Source organism: Phascolarctos cinereus, unplaced genomic scaffold, assembly GCF_003287225.1.
Source record: "Phascolarctos cinereus isolate Bilbo 61053 unplaced genomic scaffold, phaCin_HiC Scaffold_726;HRSCAF=1367, whole genome shotgun sequence".
Lineage (NCBI taxonomy): Eukaryota > Metazoa > Chordata > Mammalia > Diprotodontia > Phascolarctidae > Phascolarctos > Phascolarctos cinereus.
In genome coordinates, this window is record NW_027556098.1 from 247963892 (window position 1) to 247983755 (window position 19864).

The 19864-nt window shown below is 42.0% G+C and overlaps 1 pseudogene; it reads left to right on the forward strand.

Moving 5' to 3' along the window:
* Nucleotides 1-1200: 1200 nt before the first annotated feature.
* LOC110215533 (carbonyl reductase [NADPH] 1 pseudogene) lies at nucleotides 1201-2053 on the forward strand (annotated as a pseudogene).
* The last annotated feature ends 17811 nt before the right edge of the window (nucleotides 2054-19864 follow it).

The window sequence follows — 19864 nt, forward strand, 5'->3', positions numbered from 1 at the left end:
TTCGTGGTTCAGTAGTAAATGTCTGAGGTGGGATCTGAACTCGTGAAGATGAGTCTTACTGATTGCAAACCCAGTGCTCTATCCATTGCACCACCCTGGTGCCCCTTATGGGGCACACCAGGTAAGGAAGCTTCGGAAGCAATCAGATATGGGAGCACAACATCTGAAAAACTGAAGGACACAAATAACCGAGCCAAAAACTTCTCATAACCATGCTGCTCCCTCAGACGGTGATGGAAATACAAGAACAAAAGTCAAACAATGCTTGCCCTCAGGGGGCTTTCATTCTAATAGGTCTGACATCCCAGATATAGAGGGAATTGATATTAACATATAACAGTACTAAATGTTGGTGGCACTGGAGACTGGCAATATGTCCCTCTGTACTAAGAGTCCCTTCTCAGCTCTGGCCTTCGACAGAAAAGGGGGTCGGGTTTCTTTTCCTCTACTCTTTGTTCTTTCTACCCCAACTCCGGAGAAAACTGCTTAAAGTTTAAGTATTGGATAATGTGTCAGGTCTCCCCAGTCATGGCATCACCTCCCTGATTCTTTCTTTCTCTTTCCTTTTCTTTCCTTCTTTCCCTTCCCTCTGTCCATATAAGGTATCACACCCTTACCTGTGGGTGCTCTGTCCAAATGGAATGTAAATTTTAATCTCTGAAACTTTTTTTTGTTTGTTTTTTCTTTAAGAAAAAACCAGGGCAGCTAGGTAGCACAGTTGATAGAGCCGGCCCTGGAATCTAGAGGGGCTGAGTTCAAATTCGGCCTCAGACCAAACACTTGACACTAGCTGTGCGACCCTGGGCAAGTCACTTAACCCCAATTGCCTTAAAAAAATTTTTTTTTTAAAAAAGAAAAAACCAGCCTTATCCCCAAACCACTCAAGCTCTCGTGGATTGGCAAACAATAGGTCCCAGGCTAGCCCTACTTGGTCACTGTTTGGACCCTGATTGGCTCAGAATGAATAGAAATATTTGTTTTTGTTTCAGCCAGAAACCCTGAGGATCTTCCTCTCCCAAATCAATTTTTTTTTTCTGACTAGGTAAAGAGACCATTCTCTGCCTCCTTCCTTACTACGCCTTAATCACTAAATGCCTTTGCCTTAGTCAACCTGAGACCTATTAAAGCTTGAAAAGACCACAGTCAAGACCAGCCCCAGGTGAGTGTCCCGGACTTCCTGCCCTCTACCGAAGCCGAGTCATGTCTTCCCACAGCTGAGTGGCCATGGTGACCAGAAGAAACAAAAGGATCGACTTTGCCATCATGCTCAATCTGGACAAGAAATTCTCACCTCCAGGAATCCGACCCTAGGCCAGAAGGTTGTGAAGAAGTTGAAAGAGGAAGCACTGAACCCTGTTTTCTACCACCTGGACATCAATGACCTGCAGAGCATTCGGACCCTAAGGGAATTTCTACAGGGGGACACGTGGTGGTGGGGGGCCTGTGCTGGTCAACGATGCTGGAATGGCCTTCAAAGCTCTGATGCTACACTTTTTCCCTGTTCAAGCTGAGGTGACAATGCAAACCAACTTTTTTGGTACCAAATCTGTATCTGCAGAATTACTGCTTCTGATAAAACCCCAAGGTAGAGTAGCGAATGTCTTTAGCTTCCTGAGTTTATGTTCTCTTAAAAGCTGCAGCCCAGAACTACAGCAAAAGTTTCTGAGTGACACAATCACAGAAGAGTTAGTGGGGCTCATGAACAAGTCTGTGGAAATTACAAAGGAGGGAATGCTCTAGAAGAAAGGTTAGTCTAACACTGCTTATGGAGTGTCCAAGATTGGAGACACTGTCTTGTTGAAAATCCATGCCAGGCAACTGAATGAGCAGAGGAAAGGTGATGATATTCTTCTGAATGCCTGCTACCCAGGATGTGTGAGAACCGACATGCTGGGACCCAAAGCTCCCAAAAGTACAGAGGAAAGCACTGAAACCCCAGTTTATTTGGCTCTTTTACCCCCAGGTGTTACAGAACCTCATGATAGGGTTGTACCAGAGAAAAAGTTTGAGAAATGGTAAACTGAATTTGTGAATCCATTCTAGTAATACCTGAATGTTTGATTTAAAAGTACATTTTTATGCCTTCACTAATTGTTGCAGCTAATTCCTATAAGACATTCTCTCTCATGTGAGAATGACTAGATATTTATAATGTAGGAAAAATATGCAAAATTCAGATTGTCTAAATGGAATAAAAAATTTTCAAAAAACTACCAATAAATCATTTTTTAAAAAAGGCCAGAGTCCCCCACTTCATCCTGCCCCATCTCCAGGTGTTCTGAACTGTGTCTTTTCACTGGACCCAGATGGCTCAGGAGGAGAAAGTAAGGCTGGTGACTTTATACAGCCTCCCTCACTTACATCCAATTCACTTGCAGGTTAAGGCATCACCTCCCTGATATCATGGTCCTCTTTGAGAACAAAGGAGAAACAGCAGCATCTCCCTAAAGTGAGGAATAGAAATATATAATGTCAATCAGGTATTGGCAGGTTATCTTTTATATCCACCACCACCCCAAGTATTTATGTCAGACACTGTGCTAAGCACCAGGGATACAAAGAAAGACAAAAACACAACCTCTACCCTTAGGGAATTCCCATTCCAAAGAAGGAGTCAACTTGAAAGCAAGTTCATACATACAAGATATAGATGGAATAGATAGAAAGTAATCTCAGAGAGAAGGGGTTTACAGTTCAAGAGTAATCGAGGATCGGGAAAGCCCTCCTGTAGAAGGTGAAAATGGAGCTGAAACTTGAAGGAGGCCAGGAAAGCCAGTGGCAAATGTCATGAGGGGGGACATTCCAGGTGCGGGGGCCATCTAGCGGAAAGGCACGCCGAGGAGAAGACGGAGGAACATTAGGCAGGCCAGTGTCTCTGAGCCATGGAATACACAGAGGGGGTAAATCATAAGACTAGGAAGGGGTCAGATTGTGAAAGACTGTCCAGTTTGATATGTACAATGAAATCAGAGTTCAGCTTAGGATCAGAGGATGTGGAGCTCGAACGTTGTTGTTCAGTCATGTCTGCCTCTTCATGGCCCCCTGGACCACAGCCAGCCAGGCCCTGCAATCTTCCACTATCTCTCAAAGTCTGTCCAATTTCACATTTATTGTTCCCGTGCAACTACCTATCCATCTCAGTCTCTGCCAGCCCCTTTTCCTTTTGCCTTCAATCTTTCTCAACATCAGGATCTTTTCCAATGAGTCCTCTCTTCTCAGGATGTGGCTGAAGTATTTAAGCTTCAGCTTCAGTATTTGACCTTCCGGTGAATAGCCTGAATTAATTTCTTTTAAGTATTGACTGATTTAATCTTCCTAATGTCCAAAGGACTCTCAAAAGTCTTCTTTAGCACCACAATGTGAAAACATCTGTTCTGTGACACTCAGCTTTCTTTATAGTCGAACTCTCACAGCTATACATTGCTACTGGAAAAACCATAGCTTTGACTATACAGACCTTGTCAGCCAGGTGATGTCTCTGCTTTTTTAGTATGCTGTCTAGATCTGCCATAGCTTTCCTTCTAAGGAGCAAGCATCTTTTAATTTCATGGCTGCAGTTGCTATCTGCAGTGATCTTTAAGTCCAAGAATATAAAATCTGACACTGCTTCTATTTCTTCCCCATTTGCCAGGAAGTGATGGGACCAGTTGCCCAGATCTTAGGGTTTGTTTGTTTGTTTGTTTTTCAAGCCAGCTTTTACAATCTCCTTTATCACCCTCACCAAAAGGCTTCTTAATTCTTTTTCATTTTCTACTGTCAGAGTGGTACCCTCTACATATCCGAGATTGTTGATATTTTCCCCAGCAACCTTAATTCTGGCTTTTGATTCATCCAGCCTGGCATTTCACATGATGTACTCTGCATGTAAGCTAAATAAATAAGGTTACAATAAACATCCTTACTGTACTCCTTTTCCAATCTTAAGTCAATCTGCTATTCCATGTGCAGTTTTCTTGGCAAAGATACTAAAGTGGTTTGCCATGTCCTTCTCCAGCTCATTTTATAGATGAGAAAACTGAGGCAAACAGGGTTAAATGACTTGCCCAGGATTACATAACTCTTAAGTGTCTGAGACTGAATCTGAGGTCAGGTCTTTCTGACTCTAGGCCCAGTGATCTATTACTGCACTGCCTCATTCCTCTAGCTCATCTAGTTCAACACCTACCCCCATTTTACAGATCAGGAAACTGAGTCTCAGAGTATTGAAGTCACACAGGTAGTAAGTTGCAGAGCCAGAATGTGAATGTAGGATCTCTGATACCAATCTCTTTGCTATTTCCACCATCACATGCCCCTCCAAGACTGGATAGATAAAACCCAACACTTTTACCTGAAATATCATTAAAGATGCCCTCCAGAAGAGAAACACACACGATTTGAAAAAAAAAAAAGAAAGAGAAAATTAGTCTCACTGTACTACAGAGCTACTACAAAGTAGCAGGGGAAAACCAGTAAGATTCCCCTCTCTTCCTTCCAAACCACAAGAGAAGAATAAGTGACTCATTCTGAGACTGGAATCCAGCAAAATCTAAGGACATTTAAATCTCTTCCAAGATATTTCCCAACCTTCAAGTAGCTAATTCTAGATCAGCCCCAGGATTCCTCTATGTCTCCTGAAAAACTCTTAGAATACTAATAACCCCTTACATTTGGCCCACATGTTATCCTACCAAACATTCTCCTGGATTTAATCTCATTTAATCTTTGAATCAAATCTAAACCAGGGAAGGCATTGTTAGCTACATTTTATAGATGTGTAAACTGAGACATACAGAAAAGAAGTTCAGGAATCATCATGGTACTGTGGGAAAAAAAACAAGGCTCAAAATTTTAAGTCAATTCCACCACTTACCAACAGTGTGACCTTGCATAAGGTCACCTTTACTTCTCTGTTTCCTTATCTGTAAAAATGAAGACATTGGACTAAATAATCTCCAAAGTCTCTGGTATTTCTACCAGAAACCAGCTAGCATCTATCTCTAGCTTCCTGGTCTCCTTCACAACCGTAGTGGGCCTAGGCAAGACCATAATACACATGTATGACTCCTGTATTTATATATCTAGCTCCCTGTCTCCTAGGCTCCAGTCCCGTGTTACCAGCTGCCTAGTGGATATCTTTTCCTGAGTGTTCATGAGCATCTTAAACCCAAACGTTTGCTAGGCGAGGAAGCTTTGATGGGATGCATACGTGAAACAATAGGTATATAATTCACTTTGGCCTGGACAGTTTTCTATCTAGATTGCTAAGGTGGATCACTCCTCTACATGCAGATAATCGAGTGCCAACACATTTACTTAATTATCTGCATTCTGAGCTGGGCTAAAACTCTCACAAATTAGGGGATTGGGACTAACTGAGCTAGGGAAGCCACACATTCAGGCCCTGGTACATCAACACTATCATCGGCAGGACTCGCTCCCAGCCCACCTCTACCCCAAGCAGGGCCTCTTCAGCTAACAATGGCTGGCATCCCACGGCTTAGCTGGCAAATTCATCCCCCAATGACTGGAGGTCTTATAGTGAGGGGTAGTCCTGCCTGGAAATCCAACAGGATGCTTGGGCACCTAGATCCTTTACAAGTGAAGGGTGAAACTCTTGGGAAGGAAGGAGTTTCATCATTGAGGGGGATTTGAACATATGGGCTTCGGCCACTATAGTATTAAGGCTGGTTAGCTGCTACAAGCTGTTAATTTGACTGGAGTTTAGATCCTGCCTCAGACAGGATTGCTAGCTGTGTGACCCCAGATAAGTCACTTAACTTCTTTGCCTCAGTTTCCTCATCTGTAAAATGGGGATAATAACAGCACCTACTACCCAGGGTTGTGAGAAGGAAAATAAGTTAACATATGTAGCATTTGCAAACCTAAAAGCACTATGTAATGCTAACCATGGCTATTATTATTATTATTGCTATCCAACAGCTTTTTGTTTGAAGGAATCTCTTAACATTGGTGGACTCAATTAAGCCCTAAGACATCACGTCCAAAACAGAACTCAGTGCCTTCTTTCCCCTTATGCTTCTGCTGAATTTCTCTATTTTGGTTATAGACGCTACCATCCTTCCAGTCACCAGGCTTACAGTCTCCGAGGCATGTCTTGCTGGATCTATCTCCATAACTTCTCTCTCCCATCCATCTTCTCCACAGTAACCCCACGCATTCAGCCCTCATCACCTCTCACCTGGACTGCTGCAACTGGTAGCTCTTTTTATCAGTTTCTCTCCCTGGCTCTCATCTACCCACCATTCAGCTGGCGAAATGATCTTCCTATTACAAAGGTCTCACTAATGTCATTCTCCTCAATAAATCTTCAGAGGCTTCTTATTGTCTCTAGGATAAAATACAATTAAAAAAATTAATATATATTCATAACCTAGCTTTAAGGGCAGGTAGGCAGTACAGTGCTGGACCTGGAGTCAGGAAGACTCATCTTCCTGAGTTCAAATCCAACCTCAGACACTTACTAGCTGTGTGACCCTGGGCAAGTCTCTTACCTCTGTTTGCCTGAGTTTCCTCATCTGTAAAATGAGCTAGAGAAGGAAACAGCAAACCCCTCCAGTATCTTTGCCAAGAAAACCCCAAATGGGGGCATGAAGAGACAGACTCAACTGAAACAATTGATCAACCACTACCACCTAGCTTTGGCCTGCTTACCTTTCCAGACCTACTTCACATTATGCTAGGTCAAATACCCTATTTTCTTTTTTCTTTTCTTTTTTTTTTCCCCCTTGGCTAGGCAACAGGGTTAAGTGACTTGCCCAGGGTCATACAGCTAGTGTTATGTGTCTGAGGCCGGATTTGAACTCAGGTCCTCCTAACTCCAGGGCCGGCGCTCTATCCACTGCCACACCTAGCTGCCCCACATACATTCTATTTTCTAGCCAAATTGGCCTGCTAGCTCTTCCATCTCAGGAGGACCTGAGTTCAAATCCGGCCTCAGACCAAATGCTTGACACTTACTAGCTTTGTGACCCTAGGTAAGTCACTTAACTCCAATTGCCTTACCAAAAAAAAAAAAGATATTCCATTTCCAGTCTCTGGGCCTTTGTATAGGATGTTTTCTACCCCTGAAATGTTCTCTTCTACCTTCACATTTGCCTCTTCATATTTTTAACTCCTATCAATGCTAGCTCAGGTGCCACCTGCTATAGATCTTTTCTGTTCCTGCCAGTTAATACTCTCTTCAAATTTTTGCATTTTTTACTTAAATATTTGTTATATTTATATTTACATATTTGTTTTATTTTCTCAATAAAATATAAGCCTCCAGGGGACAGGGACCAGTTTATTTTTGAGTCTCAATACCTCACCACCACCACCCAGTGCCTAGCATAATGCCTTATACGCAGTAGGTGCTTTAAAAATGCTTGTTGAATCGAATTGATCTCTCCCAAGGCCACAAGTAATAAACAGGTATTCAGGACCCAGGACTTCCGATTCCTAATGCAGTGCCCTGACTATACTGTCAGGAAGTGAGGAAAATATTAATAAGTATGGTATATATCCTTTTAAAAATTATTTGGTCAATTTCATTATATTAGGGTAGATCGACTGGTTGATGGCTTATCCAACTATTACATTTCTTTGCTTAATGTCACATACATACATTTTCTATGTATGTATTTTGAGTGAGATATGTGTATATATAGCATAGTGCCTGGCACACAGTAGGTGCTTGTGCTCTTCCTTTCCTACTTGAAGGTTTGCAGAGCACTTTCTTCACAACTCTTCAAGGTGGTGAAGAATCTCCCCATTTTACATATGAGAAAACTGTCTTTTGGAAGGTAAGCAGCACGCTTGTGATCACATAACTAGTAAGCCTATGAGGTGGGATGTAAATCTGAATCTCCTAATTGCAGCTTTGGTGCTTAATTTCTCTACCTGCTGTCCGTGGGTATTCCCTTCTTCGGTCTGTTTTGAGTTTTGGCTTGGATTTGCTTTGGTGTTTCCTAGCCTGGGAGGCCTTCTACACTGGGCTACTCAGGAAAAGGGAGAGAGATGAGTCTTCCACCCCTTCAGTTTGTTACATGTCAGGGGCTCAGGTGAAGAGCTGGCTGGAATAAGAAAAGATGCTGAGATCTTGCTTGAAATGTAGTCAGGGCATTCCCCATGGCCTTCCGTTTTCTATGTTCTTTCTCCATCATTTGTTTAGACTACTCATAGGTTCATAGATTTAGGGGTTGAAAGTTACTTCAGAGGACCGAGTTCAAATCCAGCCTCAGACACTTGACACTTCCTAGCTGGGTGACCCTGGGCAAGTCACTTAACACAGATTGCCTCACCAAAAAAGCAAAAACAAAAAAGTTACTTCAGAAGTTGTCTGCTCCAAACCCCTCATTTTATAGATGAGGGTACTGTGGCCAGGAACTGTGAGTGACTTGCCTAGGGTTACACAGCTTGTAAATATCATAGGGAGGACTCAAACCCAAGTCTTCCTGACTCCAAGTCCAACAGCCTACCCAGAGTAAAGGCAGCTGGTAGCACCGCAGATAAAGAACTGAGCCTGAGGAAGACCTGAGTTCAAATTCAAACTCCAATACTTACTAGCTGTGTGACCCTAGGTGAATCACTTAATCTCTGCTTGCCTCAGTTTCTTCAAACCTCACATGGGGATATTAATGGCACCTACCCTGCAGGGTTATTGTGAGGATCAAATGAAATAATATCGGTAAGAAGGATTCAGCACAATGCCTGGAACATAGCAGGCGCTATATGAATATTTATTACCTGGTGTCCCCCCCCCCCCATCCACTCTACCGTGAATCAATTAGCACCATGGGATACAAATCCCAAAATGATACAGTCCTTACTTTCAGGAGGCTTATATTCTATCAGGAGTAGCAACATGTGTGTATATGTGCATACATACACATGTTGTCGTATATAAACACACACATATCCATACATGTTGTCACCCCTGATAAAAATATAAGAACATTGTTGTTATTCAGTCATGTCCAACTCTTCGTGACCCCATTTAGGGTTTTCTTGGCAAAGACACTGCAAAAATATATGAGTATAAGGGTACACATATGTATATATACACATGCATGTATATATGTATAATGTATTCAAAAAGAAACACATAAATATAATAATAAACACAATAAATACAATAATAGGGGGAGTCAGAATGTAGCTGAGAAGGACTAGGTGAACCTCATGAAGAAAGAGTGCATGAGCTAAGCTTTCCAGGAAAATAAAGACTTCTCTGTGTCTCTGACACTGACAGTTTTCCCCAGCCCTTGTGAAAGGTGGAGCTAAAACCAGGAATTTTTGTACTTGGGGAAAGATGCAGGAAGTAAACTTCTTCTGAGTGGTCAGAAATGAGAAGAGAGAGATCCGAGGGTTCCAATTGTCCACGGTTGGGAGGGGCGGTGTCCTGAAGAGGGTCTTCTATTGAAAGCATCTAGTGCCTTCTATTTTAATTAAGTATTCTTGCTAACCAGGTACTACAGGTTAGGTTTATAACCCCACTGACCTGGGACAGCTGACTAGAACTCTAGATCCAGCCTCCTGCTCTGGAAGGAAAAAGACACCAAGGGAGAAAGAAGGTGGATGTGATTATGTCCAAGGCTTAATTTTAAAAGGGGGTTCTTAGATAAGTGGCATTGTGTAGTGAAAGGATCACTAGGCTTATAGTCAAGAGATCTGAGTTCATATCCTGCCTCAGATACTAACTAGCTGTGTAGAATTATGTTTGAGCCTCATAGGATTAAGCCAAGTCAAAAAGTATCTTTTGTTCATTCATTCAATGAACATTCATTGCTCAATGTTCATTTTTTGTTCAGTCACATCCAACTCTTTGTGACCCCACTTGGGGTTTTCCTGGCAAAGATACTGGAGTGGTTTGCCATTTCCTTCTCCAGATCATTATTATGGATGAGGAGATTGAAGCAAACAAGGTTAAGGGAATAAGCTAATAAGTGTCTGAGGTCACATTTGAACTCAAGAAGATGAGTCTTCCTGACTCCATGCCTGCCCGCTGATCCTTCCTCTATGCCACCTAGCTACCCAAGCATTTATTAAGCATCTACTATGTGCCAGGCACTGTGCTAAGCACTGAGGATACAAAGAAAGGCAGAGACAACCCCTGCTGTTGAGGAGCACAAGGGCTAATTAGGGAGACAGGGAACAACTCTTTACAAACAATACGTATTCAGGATAAACTGGAGGAAAGGCACCAACCTCAGGGACCTTAGATTTGGAGTTGAAAGGGACATTAGAAGCTGTCAAATCCAGCTCCCTCATCTTCTAGACTAGAGGTGTCAAACACGAGGTCCACTCACTGCACTGCATCCCGAAGCCCTCCCCAGGGCAGCACCAGATTAAAATGTAATTGGGAAACATTTAACAAATTTAAAATACAATACAACATAGATAATGTTAATATGTGGTTTTCTGTGCCAATATTTGGGCAGCAGGGATTCCCATGTGCAGCTCTGTCCCCCATTTCTGTTTCATTTTGACAATATTGTTAATAGAGTTTAAGTGACTTGCCCAGGGTAACACAATAGTCTCTAGGGCAGGGATTGAACCAAAATCTTCCAGTGTTCTCTTCACCACTCCATGCATGCTGCATCAGTCTCATCTCATGCCAAATGGGGATAATATTTGCACTACCCACCTCACAGGGCTGTTGAAAGGAAATTACTGTGGAAACCTCAAAGTTCTCTAGAAAGTCATCATTCATTACTGGCATTTTGTAATGTTATATATTAGGCAATTGGGGTTAAGTGGCTTGCCCAGAGTCACACAGCTAATAAGTGTCAAATGTTTGGTCTCAGGGAGATTTGAGTTCAGGTCCTCCTGACTTCAGGGCCGGTGTCTATCCACTATGCCACCCAGCTATGCATTATTGGCCACTGCTCTACAAATAGAGCTGTGACAGAGGAAAGAAACTAGAGGGGGGGTGATGAAGTGTCTCATTAACCAGGTAGCCTAAACAACATTCTGAGTTGCTTAGTAATCATTCCTTCTGGAAACTCCAACTTCATCTCAACTAAACTCAGACCCAAGTAGACTAGACTGGGCCCAGAGAGAAGGAGAAATATTGCCTGGGAAAGCAGGTGCAGTTCTACAATGATGTCAGCCTCGAGGCAGAGGAAAAGCCAGTTTGGTGGGGAGTGGAAAGGGGAACTAGCTTGGGGGGGAGGTGGAGGAAAGGAAGGGAGGGAGGAGGGAGGGAGAAGGAAGTGAGGAGGGAAGGAGGAGGAAGAGAGAACCAGCCTGGATAGGTCTCCCTTTCCAACAAGTAACATCCCAGGGTACTCTCATCATGGAGATATTAGCAGTACCTACCTTTTGGGGATTACTGTGAGGATCAAAACAGTAGGTAACAGAGATGTCCGTGGCACAAAATAACTGTGTGCCTCATTTCTGTAGAACTTAAAGTAATAATGATAGCTAGCATTTACTATTATTTTTATTCTCATTTGGCAGTTCAGGAAACTGAGGCAGACCGAGATTAAATGATTTGCCCAGGGTCACACAGTTGGTAAGGATCTGAGGCAAGATTCTTCATGACTCCAAATCCAACATCTATCTACTGTGCTGCCTAGCCTACTACTTCTTTAGTTCTTACCCAGAAATCTGGAGAAACCCCTACCTGCACCCTGGCCATGATAGAACTAAAGGCACATCCAATAAGGGAAAGAAGAAAAGGCAGGGGAGATCACAGGCAAATCAGAGTCACCTCAAATTGCACAGTGAACACACTCCCCAATGTCACGTCATGATCTGAGCAGAGCCAGAAGGATCCAATAAAAGGGCTGCCAGGCAGCTGCAAAGCCCCAGCCAAGGTCAGAGAGCATTCGTTTGTACCACAGTAAGTCAGAACAGTTTTGTGTTTTTCCAGCAATACTCTTAATAAGCCTGGCACTGGAAGCAGAGAGCAATTAGTGGTGATTACCCAGGGCTGGGAATTAGCAAAGTGGGAAGACTAGCAGAGGCAAGGGTAGTTCTAGGGCGTCGGCAAACACATCTCTGGGAGGCCTGACCGGGTGTCAAGGATGAGTAGAGGGGGAAAAAAAGTGATGTTCTAGAAGTGAGTGCCCAACAGGAAACTGCTAATTATCAAGTAAAGCTAGTACAGCAAACTGGCCTTGAGGAAAATCAAGAAGATTAAATAAATAAATTTTAATTAATAAATAATAATAACAAATTAATAACAAATAAATTTAAATGAAGTCTCTATCGAGATTTCCCAGGGATTAAGCACCCAGTGAGGCAAACAGATCTAGCCAACCTATAGTTGAGCCGCAGCCTGAAGATGAAGCCTCCCAAGACTAAGTGAATACAAAGGATACTGCCCCAGAAGAAACCTACCAAGCATTGCTGGAGGTTGTTGGACAAGAAGTTGAAGACATTAGGGTGTTGGTGGTATTTTCTTCATCATTGCCAAAGGAAGGTAAAGACTTCGGAATAGAAAGATGGATTTAGGCAGCAAATAGCTGGTTGAGAAGATGGTGTCTGAAGATGGGTATTTATTATACTATGTTATGGAAATACTTGTTTTATTCCATAAAGTACATATAAATAAAAATTTAAAAAATAAAAATAAATGCTTGTTGACTTGAAGTTCAGAATTTTTACTTTGTCTAGATTTGTCTTTCTATTGTCTGTATATTTCTAGTTCATGATATTCTCAGGATAGTGATGACATCTCAGATTTCTCTTAGGTTACTTTACAGAAGGCCCATTTTATGTTCTGGAAAGAGTTATGTTTCCCTTCATCTCCCAATAACTTCTGCCTTTACATGAAAGAAGAAATATATAATATCCTCCCTAGTCTGATTAAGATCAAGAAGACCACAAACTGCCCCACTCCTACCCCCCATCCCCATAAATGTGGCTCAGCTGCGTCTTCCTTTTTCCTTCCCTCTAACAGTCTGTAACCAGTTTCTTACTAGCTCCTCAAGTTTCTTAGCCCTTTAAGTAATGGATCTCAGTGGGGTCAATGATTTCCACTAAATTAACCTGTGCAAAGTACTACAATGCTAGGTCACTAGGAAGTGTTTAGGAGGTCAGCAGATCATTTCTGCTCCCATGACATCCCCACCCACCCAATTAAAATGTTATGAAATGCAAGTTACACCCTTCTCAATACTTTACCTACATCATCTAGCTAATATATGAACTGTAATAGTTCAAACCCGGGGTTCAGAGAAACCATTATTTTTTTTCAGTCTTCAACATGGCCTTCCAACTGGAGGATCCTGAAATGGTCCATCCCAATGCTGAGAAAAGAAATCACCTCTTTGCTATGACCTATTTTGAATCTTGCTGAGACTGCTAGAAATAGATGTTAACTACATGTTTTCTATTTCTCCACTGAACCCTCATTGTGAGGTGAGGGAATGCTTCCAGTAGGCCCATGCTCCAACAAGATCTGGTGCCAGGTCTCACCAAAATGCAAATTTCTGTTGTGATCTGACTGACCCATATTACATTTCCACTTCATACAAAGAGGAATGGAATTTCTTCCCAGATCACCACTCTTCCAGATACACAGAGACAGGCCTAATCCCCTAAAATCCAAATCTAATGGGAAGAAATCAGAGGGAATAACACTAAAGAAGATAGAGTAGGAGCCCCAGATCACCAAGCAGGCAGAAGCTACTGAATTCTTGAGCTGGTCACAGACTGATGTCTATGAAATGCTCCCTCATGATGCTGCAGTGCACTTTGCCTCTCTCAGAAGGAGGCCAGTCCTGGAAGAGCACCAGCAGCAGTGAAGATTTAATGGTATCGTTGATACTGCTTTTCATTTCCCTTTGACTATAATGGAAGACAACTGGCTTCCAGACTACTGGCCTCCATTCCTCCTTCACTTGTGTTTGAGTATTTACTTGTGACATTGACAGATTCCCTTATTGTTGAAGAGGAAAGAGAATGGGATCATCAGATCATAAATTTAGAGCTGGAAGAAGCCTTAATTCTGTGATCTGCAGGGAAGGAAGTAATTGAAAATGGAAAAGCAATAGAAATATAAAAGAGCATGGACATTTATTTATGCTATCACCAAAGGGTTATTGCACCAAAAAAGATTTGAGATCATGTCACATTATTTCTCAACTCACAGAAATCAGTCATCCCATGCTCCCAAATATTTCATTTGATTTTCAAAATTCTGTAATAGCATAATCCTGTGAAACTTAGTCCCAGGAATTAGCTATGACTTGCCCAAGGTTATGCATGCAAAGAATAAAGAGGTAGGGGGCATCTCCAGTCATCCTGATCTGTATCTCGACACTGGACCCAGATGGCTCCTGAGGAAAAAGTGAGGCTGGTGACTTTGCACAGCCCTCCTTTATCCAATTCACTTGCATGTCATAGCATCACCTCCCTAATGTCATGGTCCTCTCTGAAAATGAAGGACAGACAAGAAAAAGCAGCTGGGGTTTGAACCTAAATCGTAGAATCACAGAGCTACAAGAAATCTCAGAGGCCATATAGTGCAACTCTCCCATGTTACAGGTGAAGAAACTGAGACCCCAAAAGATTAAATAACTTGCCCAAGGTCACATGAGTGGTAATAATCAGTGGGATATGAACCCAGGTCCTTTCCACTGCACCACACAAATTCAGTACTATTCCAGCTGCCATACAAGTGTTAGTCCTGCCTCACTGAGACTCAATTTACAGAAGCTATTGATGGCAGAGAATCCTGGATTAGGGAAACCTGCAGAGAGCTCCCATTATCTGACTCTTTGAAGTTCAAATCTTGGGTGTCTTGAATGACTTTCTCTGAAGCCATTACTAAAAATAAAGGGGTTATAACCTTATAAAGCTGTCTGAATGCTAGCCAATACCCTAGTTTGCCTCCAAAAACTGTCAGCTAAATTGACATCATCTCCTGTTTTAATTATAGCTAGATATCTTCTATTAGATGCTGCTATTTGGGGACTCAAATCCCTGAAAAACAAAATGCTGCAATTATTTCTGGTCCAATGTAAAGAACAGAATAAATTAGAAAGAATATGAGTTAGATACTATGAGGAAAATTTTCTCAGATAGGAAAAGGAATCCTGGGGGAGGGGAAGAAAATTAGTAACACTTCTTCCAGTTGGGATTCTACATTCATCATTCTAACACCAGACTCCATGGCCCAAAATCTCTCCAGGACACTGAGCCTTTGTCTTCCTTGGTACTTCTATGTAATAGAGCATTTTAGTCCAAAAGGAGAATGAAGTATCTAAATGTTATTTTCATTTTGACTGGAAAAATACTGCCAAGGCAGAGAGGAGAAATATTAGAAGCCGTGGTAATGTTTTGATTTTGCTTAGAACTGGGCAGTTCTGTGGTGCTTGACTCAGCTATTCCCTCATCAAGACTTACAAACATAAAGAAGGCCAACTCTGTGCTAAACACAATGCCTCTGAGACTATATTAATTAAAGGGAGTTGCTCTTAAGAATAGCAGAACTTTTAATAGGCCGCTTCCTTTGAATATTCAGGAGCTAAAAAAAAATTTATGAAGGCAATATCAAGGGACTGACTCAATAAGCAAAGTGAATAATATAGCCTGTAAGTTAGACAATAATTATTTGATGCATATATTACTCATCAAGGCTACACCTGACTAAATGCACCATTGTTCAAGCCCTGGATGGTGGAACAGAACCCTCAGGCTCTCTGAACTTGGGACTAACCTGGTCCTTGAAGACAAGGACTTGGTATGTTAACTCACTCCTCAAGCACACACTGAGTAACTACTTGTTGGGTATTTTTAGAGGGACTCTTTACTCACACATGGCATGGTTTAGATACCCTCTGAGTTTCTGTGAGTCACCTATGCCCCATATAGCTAATGAATTTTGGGTGTGGGTCTTGTTCTCTGTCCTAGTATTTCTTTTACTAATAACTCACATCATTGTTAATTACATCTCTTCATAATAGTGTATAGATTTGGAGCTGCAAGGAAACTTGGAGGACCTCAATTCTAACCCTCTCGCTGTACAGAGGAGAAAACTGAGTCACAGAGTAGTTAAGCACCTTGCCCAGAGCCATGAAAGCAGCAGCAGCAGCAGTAGTAGTAGTAACAACTAGCATTTATATAGCACTTTAAGATTTTCAGTGCATTGTTGGTGGAGTTGTGAAATGATCCAACCATTTTGGAGAACAATTTGGAACTATGCCCAAAGGGCTATAAAAATGTGCATACCCTTTGACCTAGCAATAGCACTTCTAGGGCTGTATCCCAAATAGATCAGAAAAATGGGGAAAGGATTCACATGTACAAAAATATTTATAGCAGCTCTTTCTGTGGTGGCAAAGAATTGGAAATTGAGGGAAAATTGATCAATTGAGGAATGGCTGAACAAGTTGTGGTATATGAATGTAATGAAATACTATTGTGCTATAAGAAGTGATGAGCAAGTGGACTTCAGAAAAACCTGGAAAGACTTGTATGGACTGATGCTGAGTGAGGTGAGCAGAACCAATACACTGTACACAGTAACAGCCATGCTGTGCAATGACTAACTATCGACTTAGCTCTTCTCAGCAAAGCAAGGATCTAAGATATCTCCAAAAGTCTCATGATGGATAATGCTATCCACATTCAGAGAAAGAACTATGGAATCTCAATGCAGATTGAAGCATACTATCTGCTCTTTTTTCCCCTCCTATTCTGTTTCCTCTTTCTTGTGGTTCCTCCTATTGGTTCTAATTCTTCCTTACAACATGACTAATGAGAAAATATGTTTAATAGGAATGAATATGTAGAGCCTATATCAGACCGAGTGCCATCTTGGGGAGGGAGGGGGAGAAAAATTTAAAACTCAAAAGCTAATAGAAGTGATTGTTGAAAACTAAAAATTAATTAATTAAAAAAAGATTTTTAATTCACTTTACAAATATTACCTCATTTTATCATCACAACATTCCTGGGAAATAGGTGCTATTTTTATCCCCATTTTACAGATGAAGAAACTGAGGCAGACAAAAGTTAAGGGGATTTGCTCAGGATCACACAGCTAGTAAATGTATGAGGCAGGATTTGAACCCAGATCTTTCTGAATCCATGGCCAGTGCTCTATCCACCATACCATCATATCTTTCAAACTGCTGTAGTACTATTCTATAGTATTGTCATATTTCCCTTTTCAGACTAGGAAAAAAAAAATATGACCAGTAAGATGTACCACAAACTATAATTCTGGTGCTTTATCTTAGAATTAAGTGACTCTGGATTCCTGAAGGAGGTGTCAATGGAATAGAAGCTGTGGAAGGCCCAACCAAGCTGAAAACATTGTTAAGTGTGGGGTCAGAAATAGACTGAGTTAGTATTAGAAATGGGGAAAAAGGAATACAGCTGAGGCCAGGGACTAGGTATGAAGGTGGAAGACTCAACCCACAGACCCAAAAGAGTATTTAGGTGAATTTAGCATTGCAATGGTAGCAAATCAGACAATATTTTGTAATAACAAGGCCACAGTGTACCAGAGATGGAAACAAGCAGCCAGGTGAGGCTTTAGGGAGTTTGCCATGACTCAGATGGGTGCTCCTTTGTGTTCTGCTTTGTGTCACCACAGCTATTCTGGGCTTCTGGGAAAGCCAATAAGTAGCTTCAAGGACATAGTTTTGTTACCCAAAGTCAGGGCCCTTCCTAAAATGAGGTGTTCAGAACGGAATGTAGCATTCCCATGGACATTTGACAAGGAATACCCAGACCAGGATGATCGCTGGCTTTCTTCTGGAAGTGATTCTTTTAATTCAACGTAAGATGGTGGCTTTTACTGCCATGTCACACTGCTGACTCATTGATTTTGCAATTCACTAAACCCCTGGCGCCACAGACCTTGTCTAGCCTTGCCTACCCCAACTTCACTTATGTAATTGATTCTTTGAACCCAAATGGAGGACTTTATATTTATTCTCCTTATTAGCATATTATTATACATATTATTAGCATATCTCTTACATTTATCCGCAGTCATCTTCATTTGCTTCCATCTTCTATATATGTCTTTTTAATTTAATTTCTCTCTCTCTTTTTTTAAATGGCTTGCCCAAGTTCACATAGCTACTGAGTGTTGTGTCTGAGGCCGGTTTTGAACTCAGGTCCTCCTGACTCCAGGGCCCGTGCTCCATCCACTGTGCCACCTAGCTACCCCCATACATGTCTTTTTAAAAGTCTGAGCTGGCCAATGAGCTTCCTGGGCAGCCATATCTTCAGCTAGCTCTTTCTTTTATGTTTCATCCTAATGACTTCTGTGTGTGTGTGTGTGTGTGTGTGTGTGTGCGCGCACGTGCGCACACACACACACGCACGCAAGCGTGCACACATGCACACATGCATGTATGCTCACACATACATCATATATGTGCATGTACACGTGTGTATATATTCATTCTGAAGAGCTTCACATTTCTCCTAGAAGAGATCTGCCTTCCCTTATAGAATTTTAGCTCTAAAAATATGGACTAATCCTTTCTCTGAAAATAATTGTTTACCCTTTTCTGCTCCACTGGAATATGACTGTTTTTCTTAGAGCTGCTATACCTATTAGAACACTCCTGTCTAGTTAGAACCCAGCTCCTGTTCCCCGTCCCATCCTGTGGGCCATGACAACACACTTCATGGTCCCTTTTCTTGCCTCCGTGCCCCCAACTGCAACTTTGCTGCCTCCCTTTAGTTGCTGTTTTCAGTAATCTCATCTCTCGGCCTGTCTGCCATCTCAGATTCATCCCAACTTATCTAATTCCTTCCAGAAATTTCCATGAGTGACAGTGGCTCACCACCCCACCTCCCACCCCCAACACACACGTTGAGATTCCTTTTTAAAGCATTTAAAGATGTTACCATTATCCCAGCACACAGTGTACTGATGTGACTACTCGAAATTAAGATTAACGGGACCATGGTTACTAGCCTGGAACCCACTTTCCTGGGAGACCTCCATTTCAGACTGTGTGAGCCTGTGGTGGTCAAAATGAATCAAGACCAAAACTAACTCTATTCACTCAACTCAAACAGTTTTCTTTGGGGCCAGTCCAGCATAAATGGTACCTTCCAATAACACAAATTGTAACTTCCAATTCAAGTCCTTTTCAGAAGCAAACACAGTGAGATTCAGCAGGGAAGCCTACAAACTCAGAGGGGTAGAATCAATAGCAGAAGTGAATACAACAGATGTTTCATTGAGCAGGTGGGCAGGAAGGCACCTGCTGCTTTAGAGAGCTATGAATAGCAAGAGGAGAGGTCAAAATGGGAGCTTTTCTTTTTAACCTTTCCTTTTTTCCTCTCCTGTTTGCCAGGAGCTCATAGTAGAAAACAGCCACAGTCTGATCAGCCCTTGTTCCAGATGGCGCTAGGCTGCGGTCCGAAGAGCTGGATTGTCATCCTGGCTCTGATGCTTACTAGCTGTGTGATCACAGACAAGTCACTTAATTCCTCTGAGACTCAGAGAGGCACCCCTATCAATATAGATAGTGATGCGTGCACCACCTACTTCATCGGGCTATTGTGAGGAAGGCACTTTGTAAATATCAAAAGGCAATAATTATTATTATTATGGAAATGATTATGGGTCCCTCCTTTGTTCATTTAGCATTTTCTATTTCATCTTATTTGTGCATGTGATGCAACCCCTCCATGATGTGAAGGTCAAGACCTCATCTGATTTATCTCCATACCTCCTGCATCACCCAGCACAGAGCTCTGTACACAGTAGCAGAGATCTAGCCAGTGTGAGGAGGCTAGCTAGGGCTTTGCCCCAAGACACCCAAATTTAAAAGCTACTTGTTCTTCTTGTGGGAGGAATAAACAAGGATGCTTAGGGCCTACTTGTAAGTGTGTGTGTGTGTGTGTGTGTGTGTGTGTAACTGGACTTGTGATTTCATCAGCATAAGGAGTTTGT